Source organism: Heloderma suspectum, chromosome 13 (assembly GCF_057233095.1).
Source record: "Heloderma suspectum isolate Gila_16-S chromosome 13, 16-S_ref, whole genome shotgun sequence".
Lineage (NCBI taxonomy): Eukaryota > Metazoa > Chordata > Lepidosauria > Squamata > Helodermatidae > Heloderma > Heloderma suspectum.
Window position 1 is genome coordinate 2523010 of NC_139470.1, and position 13752 is coordinate 2536761.

Here is a 13752-nt window from a genome sequence, read left to right on the forward strand (position 1 = left end):
ACCTTGGATAGCTCCTTTAGAGTTCTGACTGAAACCCGGAGCGGATTCACCGCCCCACAGACATCGGAGCCACCAGCCTCCACTGGCTGCAACATGCCAACAGGGATAAAGGCCACCAATGGATGCACCCTCCATCCTGCTCCCTCCACAGCTGCACAGCTCTCTCTATCATGTACCTAACTCTTCAGCCGCCACCTTTTCTAAAAACTAAAAGAATGTGAACCATGAGATGAACGCTCAGAAGACAGGGTCTGGGGGTGCATCCAGCCTTCATGCAAACCCAACCCTTTTTTCCCCACCTGCTCTACCACCACAAAGCACAAATCCTGGTGGCTTTAAGCCAAAGACAGCTCAGTCCAATACAGGCCGCTGGGGAGAGGCAAGCACACAAGGGCTCACCCAGAACCCCCAAAGCACCACCTGATTTCCCCTCCCCAATGCCAAACTCTGGGGAACACTGTGCCTGGATTTTCATCAGCTGCAGCCCCCTTTCCTTTGCTCCATTCAAGTAGATGGAATCAAAATGTTCATTTTCTTATATGGAGCAAGGAAAACGAGTTGCAATTAAGAAAATGGGGGGGGGGGCTGCTCTGCTTCTCCAGACCCATGAACCTGTGGTCCCAAGGGTTCTGTGAGGGAGCAGGTGAGCAGACATAGTTGTCCCAGGTTCGGTTTTACCCTTCTCTCAGTTCACTTGTATGGTACAGGAAAAAGCCTTAAGGAACACACACAGAAGGCAAAACTAATCTTCCCAAAGAATTAGAGACAGCCCTGCAGAGACCTCCAGACATCATCTGTCTCCACTCGCTTTTCAGTTGGGTGGAAGGCAGGTTAATGGCCTGGGGGGTGGGCAGGCACAACTCGCATCTGGGGGGCTTAAAATGGCAATATTGTCTCCTTGTTGGCAAGAGGAGTCTCCAGGGCAATAAAAAATTCCCAGCAGGCTCTTGTCGGTTTCAGGTCATTAACTTGTTTTTATTGGAAGCTTGTTTACAGCCAGCCATAAATAGATGCATTTGTGTGCCTCTCCAGCAAAAAGCCACAGCGAGACCCTGAAAGGGGGCAGGGGGGAGAGGAAGAAAGAAGCAGCCCTGAGACACGGCGGGGAGGGGCAACAGGATCGGATGGAGCTGCATTAATGATTTCCAGCACCGAGGCTTCATCTCTGGCACAGCCAATCTGCAATCGAAGACCCAACACAGAGATGCCTCTTCCTTTCCCTGCAGGACAGCGCCTTCACGCCAGTCCCTTTGGCAGCCTGATTTTGCAAGAAGGGCATTTATGTTACATGGGGGGGGGGGGACACCACCAAGACACCTTGCTTAAGTCTCCGACTCACCGCCCTTTGAGATCAGCGTCAAACCAAAGCTGGGGCAGAGCACCATCAGGGAGAATTCACTCTACAGATACCAAGTTCAAAAGCAGTCTTGAAGAAGGACCATCCACTCGTCTGGGGCGAGTCAGAACCGTCTCCAGCCAACCAAGGCAGGAAGATTTCAAAGAGCTGGGGCTTTGGTTCCTTGAAGGCCATATGCTGGCTGGGGAATGCTGGGACTTGTAGGACTTTTTTCTGTCTATACATACATAGGATTGCACCCCTGGTCGCCTATTAGAGAGGAACAAAACATATATTCTGAGAAGTGCTCTAGCACAACAAAGAGAGGTGTAACAGCACCATGATGGTGCCTCAACCTCTGTAATGACCCCCCATTGTTAAATCTGTTACTGGAACAGTTTTAAGGTTTTAGTCCTTGTTTTGTTGTTGTTGTTGTTCAGTCGTGTCCGACTCTTCGTGACCCCATGGACCATAGCACGCCAGGCCTTCCTGTCCTGCGCTCTCTCCCGGTGTGTGCTCAAGTTCATATTCACTGCATCAGTGATGCTATCTAGCCATCTCATCCTCTGCCGTCCCATTCTCCTTTTGCCTTCAGTCTTGCCCAGCATCAGGGTCTTTTCCAGCGACTTTTCTCTTTGTATTAGGTGGCCAAAATATTTGAGCATCAGCTTCAGTATCTGTCCTTCCAATGAGCACTCAGGGTTGATTTCCTTTAGGATGGACTGATTTGACCTCCTTGAAGTCCAGGAGACTCGTAAGAGTCTTCTCCAGCACCACAGTTCGAACGCATCAATTCTTCGGCGCTCAGCCTTCCTTATAGTCCCGCCATACGTTGCTACTGGGAAAACCATAGCTTTGATTAGACGGACCTTTGTCGGCAAGGTGATGTCTCTGCTTCTTACTATGCTGTCTAGGTGTGCCATAGCTTTCCTCCCAAGGAGCAAGCGTCTTTTAATTTCATGGCTACAGTCACCGTCTGCGGTGATCTTGGAGCCCAAGAAAGTAAAATCTGTCACTGCTTCCATTTCTTCCCCTTCTATATGCCAGGAAGTGATGGGGCCAGATGCCATGATCTTCGTTTTTTTAATGTTGAGTTTCAAACCAGCTTTTGCACTCTCCTCTTTCACCCTCAACAAGAGGCTCTTGAGATCCTCTTCGCTTTCTGCCATTGGGGTGGTATCGTCTGCATATCGGAGGTTGTTGATCATTCTCCCGGCAATCTTAATTCCGACCTGTGATTCATCCAACCCGGGTTTCTCATGATGTACTCTGCATATAAATTAAATAAGCAGGGCGACAATATGCATCCTTGCCGTACTCCTTTCCCAATTTTGAACCAATCAGTTGTTCCATGTCCGGTTCTTACTGTTGCTTCTTGACCCTCGTACAGGTTTCTCAGGAGACAGGTAAGGTGGTCTGGTACTCCCATCACTTTAAGAATTTGCCAGAGTTTGTTGCGATCCACATAATGATCCAGCGAATGTTGGCGATTTGATCTCTAGTTCCTCTGCCTCTTCGAAACCCAGCTTGTACTTCCGGTAGTTCTCGGTTCACATGCTGCTGAAGCCTAGCTTGTAGGATTTTGAGCATCACCTTGCTGGCATGTGAAATGAGTGCAACTGAGCGGTAGTTTGAACACTCTTTGGCATTGCCCTTCTTTGGAATTGGAATGTAAACTGACCTTTTTCAGTCTTATGGCCACTGCTGAGTGTTCCAAATTTGTTGGCATATTGAATGCAGCACTTTAACAGCATCATCTTTTAGGATCTTAAATAGCTCAGCTGGAATACTGTCATCTCCTCTAGCTTTGTTGTTAGTAATGCTTCCTAAGGCCCACTTGAATTCACACTCTAGGATGTCCGGCTCAAGTTCAGTGACAGCACTATCATGGTTATCAGGGACATTAAGATCTTTCTTGTATAGTTCTTCTGTGTATTCTTTCCACCTCTTCTTAATTTCATCTGCTTCTGTTAGCACCCAGGAGCAGGATAGGTAACAGTTGGCCTGACCTCATGCCTGTCTGTTTGGTTGCTACCCTCATCAGGAGACCCCCTTCTAGTGGTGCCCAAGATTTCGGAGGTCCAGTCCATGACAGATCAGAACAAGGCCTTTAGCATCAAAGCGCTCACCCTCTGGAACCCTTCACCACTTCAAATTAGACAGGTGCCAACCCTTTCGGGGCCCACTGAAGACAGACTTCTCCTAACAAGCATTCCCAGGAAGGTAACTGTGTCTACGGTAATAATATACAGTATTTAATTATGACCTTATACAGTAGTGTTTTATACATCACTTAGAAATGTCTTTTAATGTAAGTGGTTCATAAATATAGCTTAATAAATAATTGCTGGGGGGGTATCACAATCCACAATACCTTCACCCAAAGACCTGGACATATGAATAAAAGAACAGTGGCCAAAGCCTCCTTACCCAACTGGGGGCTCCACCGAACTGCTCTTGCTCTTTTGGAGTTCTCACCATGCTAGGAGTCATTTCAGCTCCAATATGCTGGCAGCACTGTGGTTCATTTTCTCCCCATTCACTATAACTGGAGGTCTAACTGAGACCAACATCCTCCTCATTAAATTCTCAAGCAAGAGCCTCCACGAAGGGCGGAGCACTCTGGACCACCACCCTGCAACTGACCCCTTACTGTTACGCCAGACTTCCCCAACCTGGCACTCTCCAGGCGTTGGACTACAACTCCCATAATCCCCAGCCAACGAGGCCAATGCTCAGGGGTGGTGTGAGTGGCAGCCTAATGCATCTGGAGAGCTCCCAGTTGGGAAAGGCAGCTGTGAGAGAATAACAGAGCATAAAGTGGTACAAGTTGGAAGAGGAAGAACCGGTTTTACGTTCTGGAAGAGCGGCTACATAAAATTCAGACAACGTGGTGTAGTGGATAGAGACCTGGACCTGGGAGAGAGGAGTCTGAACTCTCGCAGCTCACCAAGAGGCCTTTGGCCCCAAACTCTCAGCCTAACTGGCCTTTCAGGTCTCTCGCAAGGGTAAAACACGAAAAACACACGTTTGCCACCCTCACCTTCTTGGAAGAAAGAAATTAATAAGGAAAAAGCAAGCAAGTGCGCAGCTTTACCCCTGCGATAGTGCATGTATGTGCATTTAAACAAAGTTAGAGCCCACACTCGGAATGCATGTCATCTCGGGTTCAATTCCTGGCATCTCCAGTTAAAAAAAACATGTTGGGCTAGCAAGGCTGGGGGCTGGAAGACCCTTTTCTGTCCACAGCATTAGAGATCTGCTACAAGACTGATTAGCCCATGCTGATGGACCATAGGTCTGGCTCTGGATAAGCCATATGCCTGCTGCAGGATGATATATTATATATCTTTATCATGTTTTAAATTGATGCAGACAGCAACCAAAGCCGAAACAACATCCTCTCTGCTCCATCAGATCTTTTGTTTTTTAGGGCGGGGGGCATTAGTAGGCAGCTTTCGAAAGATGTCAGCAGGCTGATAATTACGGAAGACATCTCCTTGGGAGATAAGCGATTATGGGGGGTGCAAGTCACTTAGCAACCGAGCAATGCCCCCGGAGCGCCAGGCACTGACCGGCCGGCCATTTTTCCCCGTCGCCTTTTTCTTTGCCGCGCCGAGCAAACACAAACAGAGATAGCGAGCAGCACAATAGCTCTTGACGCGCAAATAGGTTAACATAATAAAGCCAGCTTTAGCCGGCTCACTCGAGGGAGAAAAGCAATTCCCGAGCAAGCAGGAGGTAATAAAGCAGGGCTTTTGTGCGCCTGCCTCTCTGTTCCCGGCGTTGCGGCATTAGCCGACAGGAATCACTGTTTGATTGAATTACCTTGCACGAATATTAGCTTTTTCCGAAGAATGCACGAAGCAGGAGAGAAAGGAGAAATATTCCTCTCTCTCCCCCTCCCTCCCTCTCGCTTGCCTGCATGAAAAGTCCTCAGTGCAATTTGTCATTTATATTTGACATAACGGGCTGCCCGGCGCGTCACGTAATTTCTAGAGGCAGAAAAGAACAGATCGGCACTTTCCTCCCTTCACAACGTGTGCTTAACAGATTTCCAAGGGATCACAGTAGGCCTTTTGCCCCATTGAGAATATGCCCTTTAATTTATGCCCTTTATCACTGATCAGAGAGTCCTATTCACCAATGGGAAGGTATTCTGCACATGCACAGAAGCACTTTCTCCAAAGACAAGATGTACAAAGCCCTGGCTGGAATTACGTGAGCAGAAGGAAAGGCAAGGAATTGAATTTGGGCGTTGTGTTTGCTTTTCAATCCTCATCTCACCAATCACAAGGACTAGGAACTTAGCTTACTTTAAATAACAAACAAAAGCACATTCAGAATATCTCAGCAAGAAACCACAGATGTACTGAAGTACCCTTGGGTCCACAAAATGTTGCCTTAGAGCAGGAATGGGCAGCCTGCAGTCCTCCAGATGTGGCTGGACTACAGCTCCCAGAATCCCTGACCACTGGCCATGCTGGCTGGGGCTTATGGGAGTTGTAGTCCAACACCTGGAGGGCCACGCATTGGCCACTCCTGCCTTAGAGGCTATGATGGAGTCTTTTCCTGCATATCCGCAACTTCCTGAAAACAGGATCTCAGACCTGGGAATGCAACTCAACTAAGTAAGAAAATAATAAATAATACAACTTGGGACATCACTCATGTTCCCCAGACTACGGAGCAAGACTGAATGCACTCACTGCAACGTATGTGAGGCACAAACCTCAAAGTTGTGGCCAGGAACAACTGTATACAAAACCGGAGTAACGTGTACAAGAAGCTGCTCATTCAACCAAAGTGCCACAATCTCTCAACAGGGAAGATGCTATTTGTTCTAAATGAGCCCTTCCCCAACCCATATTAAATCTGTTGGATGTGCATATTTTGAGATCTGGAGAAGCAGAGGATTCTAGTCCTGGAATGAGTCACAGGACAACGAAGGCACCTGTTCTAACCCTTTGGCACAATGGCCTTAGTTCCAAAGTAGAGGCAAGCACACGCCCACGTAACTGAAGTGCATATTCTTTCCCCATTTAGCTCTGCCGCTGCTTCCTTCATGTCAGCGTTTTATACCGTAAGCTTCTTGGAGCAGAGACCTATCTTCTTGTACTCCATAAGGCACCACTGCACACTGAAAGCAATTTTTAAGTAAAATCACACTCATACAAGCAAACTGGAGAGGGCCACAAAACAGGCAGCAATCACAAAACCTATTCAGTTATTAAAATAAGTTAAATTATTTATTTATTACATTTGTATACCACTTTATTTATTACATTTGTATACCACTCCATAGCCAAAGCTCTCTGGGTGGTTTACAAAGATTAAAAACATTAAAAATACAATATGCAAAATTTAAAAACATAAAACACACAGAGACAGTTTTATGTAGTAGTGTTTTCTTTTCAGTGTGTAAAAAATAAGCATGTTTCCAAGCCAACAGAAAAACAAATCAGATTATTAGTTTGCTCAGAGGCTTGGGAAGGGCAGCTGGCCAGGCAAACAAACCACTGCAGCTCATTGGCCCTGTGTCTGCAGCCTAACACAGCAAGTTAGACCCAGCCACCGAACACTGTTCTGGTTTCAACCAGGATCCGTCCGCCTGAGCAAGGGGAACTTATAAATTCAGACCCACAGCCTCTCTCAACTCTCCTTCCCAGGGAGAGAGGCAGGGTATAAGATTCTGAGCCTGCCATGGGCAGACAGGGAACCCGAAAGGCTTAGAATGCCTCCGAACTAAGAGCCTTAAAAGCCCCAATAATTTATGATAGCCACTAAACTGGAAGCTCCTTTGCAGGTACTTTGCTCTTCCCCACCCGTGGACCCAAATTAAGAGGAGCCACGAGTCCTGATGTAAAGCCACGAGTTATTAAAATGCCATTTCACCACTTCTATTTAGAGTAGCCAGCCAATCTTGCCTTCTTGAGGTTTTCTTTTCCTGCAGCAGCAGCCCTGGGTAACTGTTCCGTGGCTTAGAGGCTTAAATTTTTAATGTCCCTCCCTCTTCAGGCTTGAAATACCTTGCAGCGTGAAACTGAGAGGAACTTGGAATGGAGATTGATCGACCTGTTAAAACCAGCAAGGGATCTTTATGCAAGTGGGGAGGGGGGAACACACCAAATTCCTGGAGCCTTTTAAAAGACGTAAAGATCAAGGAAGGAAAGTGTTTTCATTGGGTTCCAAACTCTTCTCCCCACCCCCACCAGCAACTCCAAAAATAAGGTTGTATCAGCGCGCAGTCATTATCTACAGATTGCGCCAAAGGAGAAGGAAATTACTTTGCCAGAGGCTGATGCCCCACTCAGTCCTCCAGGGTTCTCCAAAGAGCCAAGCCCCCTTCCCCGCAAAGGCCAATCATTGGGCCACCTTCTGGCTTTCGCATTTCCCCCCACCCCATTTTAAAAGGCTGAAATGCCTCTTCTAAAGCCTCGCTAGGGGCAGTAAGAGCTTTAAGCTACAACACGGGGTATTTTGAGCCCTGGCTTTTTCCTTCAGCCTGGGCCACCAATGAAATGCACCATCCCTCCCAGCTTATCTGAAACGGAGTAAGAGATCCGACACCCCTGCTCTATATCAGGGACTACTGCATCCCTGCCCAGTGAGCTGACCGTCTTAGAAACTGCCATTTAGTCTTTACAACTTAGAATCATAGAATAGTAGGGCTGGAAGGGGCCTACAAGGCCATGGAGTCCAACCCCCTGCTCAATGCAGGAATCCAAGTCAGAGCAGCCCTGACAGGTGGCTGTCCAGCCTTGTCTTGAATGCCTCCAGTGTGGGAGAGCCCCCCACCTCCCTAGGGAATGGGTTCCATTGTGTCTGCTGTACATCTCCAGAGTTCTTAATGGTGTTTTAGCCTCACAACAGCCCTCCAAAGTAGTTTAGTCACCCACTTTCAACCCCGAGTGTGATGGTTGTGACAGGCCCACATCCAAGCTCAACACCCCAAACAACATTCTACTTTGTATCTTTCACTCTAGCAATTTAGGCTGATGTAAAATTATGCATGCTGAAAAGATTCACAGAATTCTTCATCCCAGACAGTTTGGAAAAGGACAACTTGTTTTCAGTCATTGGTAAGCCAGCTAACGCTCATCTATGCCTGAAATTTTGCTCCCTTCCCATCCTACCAGATGAAGAACTGTGTGAAGTCTGAAAGCTTACATACTTTCACTCCAACCTAAGTTTCAAATACAACTCAACGTTTTTAACTATTTTATACACTTCACTCACTTGGGACTTGTAGTGCTTGTATTTGTAAACTAAGGCCTATAATTAGCCCATGGAAAGGAAACTCCAGAAACCTTAAAGGGTGTTTTCAACAGGTGACAAGCTACACCTGCTGAAATTCCCTGTTCTACACACTCCTATTATAGGTGCAGAGCCGCTTCCTCTTTGGCACTTGGCCACCCTGTCATAAAGGCCAAAGGGATCACTCATGGACCGCATGAGAACGGTCCATGCTGTTCTGTGATAGGCTCCCGATGCTGCTAGAAGCAGGCAATTTGCCTCACCCCGCCCCCCCCCCACAGTGCGGGGGGGGTGCAGTGCAAAAGCACTGCCCCCCATATCACAAATGCGTTTTAACGGCCCTTGGGGACTTTTTAAAAATGTTATTCTCCTCCTGCCTGGTGGGCAATATGTGGCAGTCCAGGGTTTTTTTTGTCTACTACTACTCCCATCACCCCTCACTAATGGTTATACTTGCTAGGGCTGATGGGAGTTGTAGGCCCAACCATTTGGAGGACCACAGATTGCCCACACATGGCCTAGACCAGGGGGAGGCAAAAAGTAAGTCTCCAGATGTTCTGGACTTCAACTCCCAGCATTCCTGACCATTAGGTATACTGGCAGGAGCTTCTGGGAGTTGAAGTGCAAAACACTTGGAGAACTACCTTCTGCCCATCCATGGCCTAGACTCTCCCTCCCAGAACGCCCAACACCCCCAAACCCCACTTTTGCCAAAGCCCTCAAACCTCATTCCCCAAAGTGAAACCACAGTATGTGGAGCTCTGTTGCTCCCTGCTGACCCACCACCACCACTTTCCAAACACACTGCCAACACACAGACCAGCCTCTTCCACTTAGGACGAAGCCATACGCAGCAGGATGGCAAAAGAGAAATCAATCCGTAACAGCCCCTCATTGGAAACACTCCGACAGCCGCGGCTTCTTCACTCAACACAGAGTTGGACTATGGAACTTGCTGCCACAAGAGGTAGCAATGGCCACCCACTTGGGCAGCTTTAAAAGGGGATTTAACACATTCATGAAGGAGGATAAGGCTATCAGTGAATGTTAGTCATGACGGCTATAGATTCCCTTCAATATCAGAAGCAGTATGCTGGGGAACATGGGCGGGAGGGTGCTGTAGCCCTCATGTCTTGCTTGTGGGCTTCCCATGGGGGCAACAGGTCGGCTGCGGTGAGCAGAATACTGGAATAGAGAGGCCCGCCCCAGCAGGTCATGTCTGATGCTCTCACTACCCCAGGCACCAACAAAAGCCAAGTATTTTGACACAGGCTAATGCACCAGACAGACAGCACAGAGGTGTCATTGAGGGAAGCTCAAAAAGAGGGCTGTAACACATTCAGGGATATTTGAAATTTTAAAAAGCCCTGGTGCTCAAGACCATCGGCATCTCCCATCACCTGCAATTCAAGACACCCAACGTAGCTCAGTGGGAGGAGGCCGGCCTGCCACCCACCCCACCTTCGAATTCCCAGACAGGAGAAGCCCTTCCCATTTACATTCAGGGCCTCCGCATGCCCCACAAAGAGGATCACAAACCTCTCCCAGTGGCCCCTTTCAAACCCCGGGCCTAAGTTTCCACCCTTAATTCCCCAGATGCCTCCAACCTCGGGATTACGATGCTCCTCGGCTGAACAGATTCTTCCGAACAGACGCTAAAGCCAGCTCTTATGCTGCTGCGCCAGCGCGCTCACCCCCCAGCTTAAGCGGGGGGGGGGGGGGAGAGACGCAGCCCAGTTGCAAGTTAACTCTTATGCAGCCTTCCATGGAGATCTCTCCGTTGAAATAAAAACAAAGCAACACACTTCTTTGTGCGCTCGTTTCATGGGGGGAGCAAATACAGAGGCGGCACGCAGGAACAGGAGGTTGGCTTGGAAGGACAGGGATGGGTGGGTGGCCTCGGGGGCTCCACCTCTCTGCATCTGTGCCTCTCACGCCAAAAGCCACCCATGCCACCCCTGCATAGCCCACCAGCTCCTGCCTTTCACAGCCTGGGAAACGCATCTGGCACTTCTTTTTTCAGCGCCCATGCAAGGAAGTGAGCCCTTGATCTCAACAGCACCTGCCTCTGCCCAGGAGAAACACAAGCTGCACACACACCCTTTCCCCAACTTCTCCTGAACTGTAGGTGAAGTCTGAAAGAGCCACCTCCTCTTGTTGCTCCCCAGCATGGGGTAGACTGGCTCTGAAAACGGAGGTTTCACTCTTCGTGATCATGGCTGACGGCTGCCGAAGGAGCCGGACACCACGAAGTTATCAAATGCTTTTACGCAGCCTTCCCCAACCCGGGCCCTTCCGACGTTTTGGACTGAAGCTCCCAGCACTCCTGACCACTGGCCACGCTAGCGGAGAACGATGGGTGTTGAAGTCCAACACATCTGGGGGGCACACAGGAGGCTCCGAGACGGGTGGAAGGAGATGCGAGGGCTCAGCTGAGCCTAGGCCGAAGCATCCCATTTATAGGCGCACGCCAGCCCTGTTTAGACACAAGGCTGCACAGCCACCGGGCAGAAGCCACCCCCAAGTCCACCCCTGCCCCCTACTGTATCAGCTGCCCCAGTTTCACCTCTCCCTCGAACCCGCACGGCCCCTCCTTCCGCCAGGCCTCCCGCACCCCCTCGGGCCCAGGAGCAAGGAGGGCTCCCCCGCAAGACAGCCGAGTCAAGCCGCGGGACCGGCCCCGCACAGAGGCAGGGCCCCCCACCCGGAGAGCCGACCCCTCGGCGGACTAGCCCAGCTCAGCGCGTGAGGGCAGCAAGTCCCGCTCATTGGGAATAACGGGCCACCAGCAGAGGCAAATCCCCGGATGGTTCGGCTGCCCCAGATCTGGGGGGCGGCACATCACAGTGGCCAAGCCACAGGCACTGCTCCGGGATGCGCCGCTTGCTGCAAGAGGCAGGGAGCGGGGCGAAGGGAAGGCGAGCCGGAGGCGGGACACCTCGGCCGAGGCGGTCCGCCGAGGCCCCCCAGCACGCGGCCGGGCCGGGCCGGGGTCCCTGCACACCCACCCCGCAGCTGAGAGCTCTGCCGTGGCTGGAAACGAGCCCCGCTCCAGCCGGCGATGATGAGCGGAAAGGGGTCCAAGAAGCGGCCCTGCAGCGGGAGGAAGAAACGCGCCCCAGAAACACGGGGGTGGGCAGAGCCCCCCTCCCCCCGCGCCCCATTTACCATCCAGGCGCTCCTCTAATCCGTTCCGAATCCTCTTCAGGGCGCCACAGCCAGGAACAGCCTCGCCCGCCTCGTCCTCGGAGCCATGAAGGAAACGCGCAGGCGAGGCGCCGAGCGGAAAGGCCGAAATCCGGGCTGGCGCGGGGGCAGGGCGCGGCACGCGACGACGCGCCCCCGCGGGGCAGGCTGCCTGCGGCCCCGGCGGGGCTCGGCGGCCGGGCGCGCGCCCCCGGAGCGGCCGCCGCGCAGCCTCGGCCGTCTGGCACGCAGCTCCCGGGCGCCGGGCCGGCATGGGCGGCCGCCGCCGCGTCACGGGCAGCCCAGCCGCCGCGGGAGCAGCCCAGCCGCGCGGCCCGGCCGGCGCTCTGCAGCGGGGGTCGCCGGGGCCGCGAGCAGCGCGCCAGGCTCAGCGCCCGCCGGGCCGCGCGCGCCCGGCCAGCCCCGCGCGCATGGAGGCCGGGCCGGGCCGGGCCGCCGCCGGCAGGCAGGCACGGCGGCGCCCCCGGCCCCCAAGGGCGAGGCGGGCGGCGGCCGCGCTCAAGCGGGCGGCCGGGCGCGCCGCCGCCCGGGGACCGCGGGCCGGGCGCGGCGGGCGGCGGCCTCGGCGCCGGGGCTCAGCCTCCCACGGGGGCCGGCATCGCCGCGCAAGCCGCCTCAGCTCCGCGCCGCTCGCGGCGGCCCCGGCTCGGGGCGACGCAGCAGGCGGCCGGCGGGAGGCTCAGCGCCGCGCCGCCATGCCCGGGCGAAGCGGCGCAGCTGCCGCCGGGCGCTCTCGCGAAGGGCCGCGGCGCCCCCCCGTCCGCGGCGGCGGCTGCGGCGCGCGGGCCTCGCCGGCTCCAGCTCGCCCCGCCGGCGCCGCTGCTGCTGCTGCTCCGCTGCTGCCTCCCTCGGCGGCGGCTCCGGCGACACTGAGCGCGGCGAGCGCGGCGCGGCGGCCAGGCGGCGCGCGCCCCTCCCGCCGCAAGGCGCACGCGGCTGGGCCACGCCCCCCATTATCCCGGGCCGCGGTTGCCCGGGCGACGCCGCGAAGCGTCGCTCGCCCGCTGCCCCGCCCCCGCCCCCGCCCGGCGGCGCGGGCGGGGCTCGGGCGCCACGCGGCGCCTCCGCGGCAGCGTTCGAGGACGCCCGGCCCGGCCCGGCCCGGCCCGCCGTGCGCCGCGCAGCCGGGCGGCGGCGCGGCGCGGGCCCGGAGCGCTCTCGCGTTCCTCGCCCGGGGCTGCAGCGCGGGCCGCGCCGAGGCCCGCGCTTCAGGGGCGGCGCTGCGCGCGCCGGGGCGGAGAAGGGCCGCCGGCCGCGCGTGCGGGCTGAGGAGCGCGGGGAGCGGGAGGCCCCTTCCGCCGAGCGTGCGTGGCGCTGGCGCGCGCCTGCCGAGCGGGGGGCCGCCCGTCCCGCGCAGGGCAGGCGCAGCGCGCGGGGACCGCTCCCTCCCCTCCCGGCAGCGTTGGCCAGACGGCCAATTTCGGCTGCCTGCGCGGGAGGCCGCTGCGCGACGCGGAGGATGTGCCCTGCAGGCAGCTCCGCCCGAGCGCCCCCAGCCGCGCCCCGCAGCCGCCCCGCGGCGGTGCTGAGGCCCGCGGAGGTGGGCGGAGGCCGGTTCTGCAGGGCTCCGAGGTCGGTCCCGGAAAACACCGCCTCCCGTGGCCGTCTAGCCGCTGTCTAGCGGCCGTAGCATCGCTCCCTCCATCTCTTTGTTAAATTGGTTTTTGATTGTGCTTGTTTATGGTTTTGGCTGAAATCCTAAACATATTTACGAGGAAGAATTATGTGTTATTTAAAATATTTCTGGGCCGCCTTTCTCACAAGGCGCCCTCCCAGGAAGGCATACAACAATAAAACGCACTGTAAAAACCAACGTGGTATTAAAAACAGTAACACATCCAATAAAAACAGAACACAATAAAAACATCAAACGTACCGGGGAAGGCCAGAGCGAAGTAATACCTTTTCTAGGTCTTCTTAAAAGTAGGGGTGTACAAACCCCACTCACCCAA

The 13752-nt window shown here is 53.9% G+C and overlaps 1 protein-coding gene across 2 annotated transcripts in view; it reads right to left on the reverse strand.

Annotated features, from left to right (window-relative positions):
• Window positions 1–11846, reverse strand: part of FAM222A (family with sequence similarity 222 member A) — a 119056-nt gene extending 107210 nt beyond the window's left edge. Inside the window, exon 1 of one of the 2 annotated variants that reach the window (XM_084820278.1) lies at window positions 11762–11846. The gene's annotated coding sequence lies outside the window, so the exon portion shown is untranslated. The remainder of the gene's footprint in view (window positions 1–11761) is intronic. The other variant, XM_084820281.1, reaches the window with a different exon arrangement.
• Between the last annotated feature and the right edge of the window lie 1906 nt (window positions 11847–13752).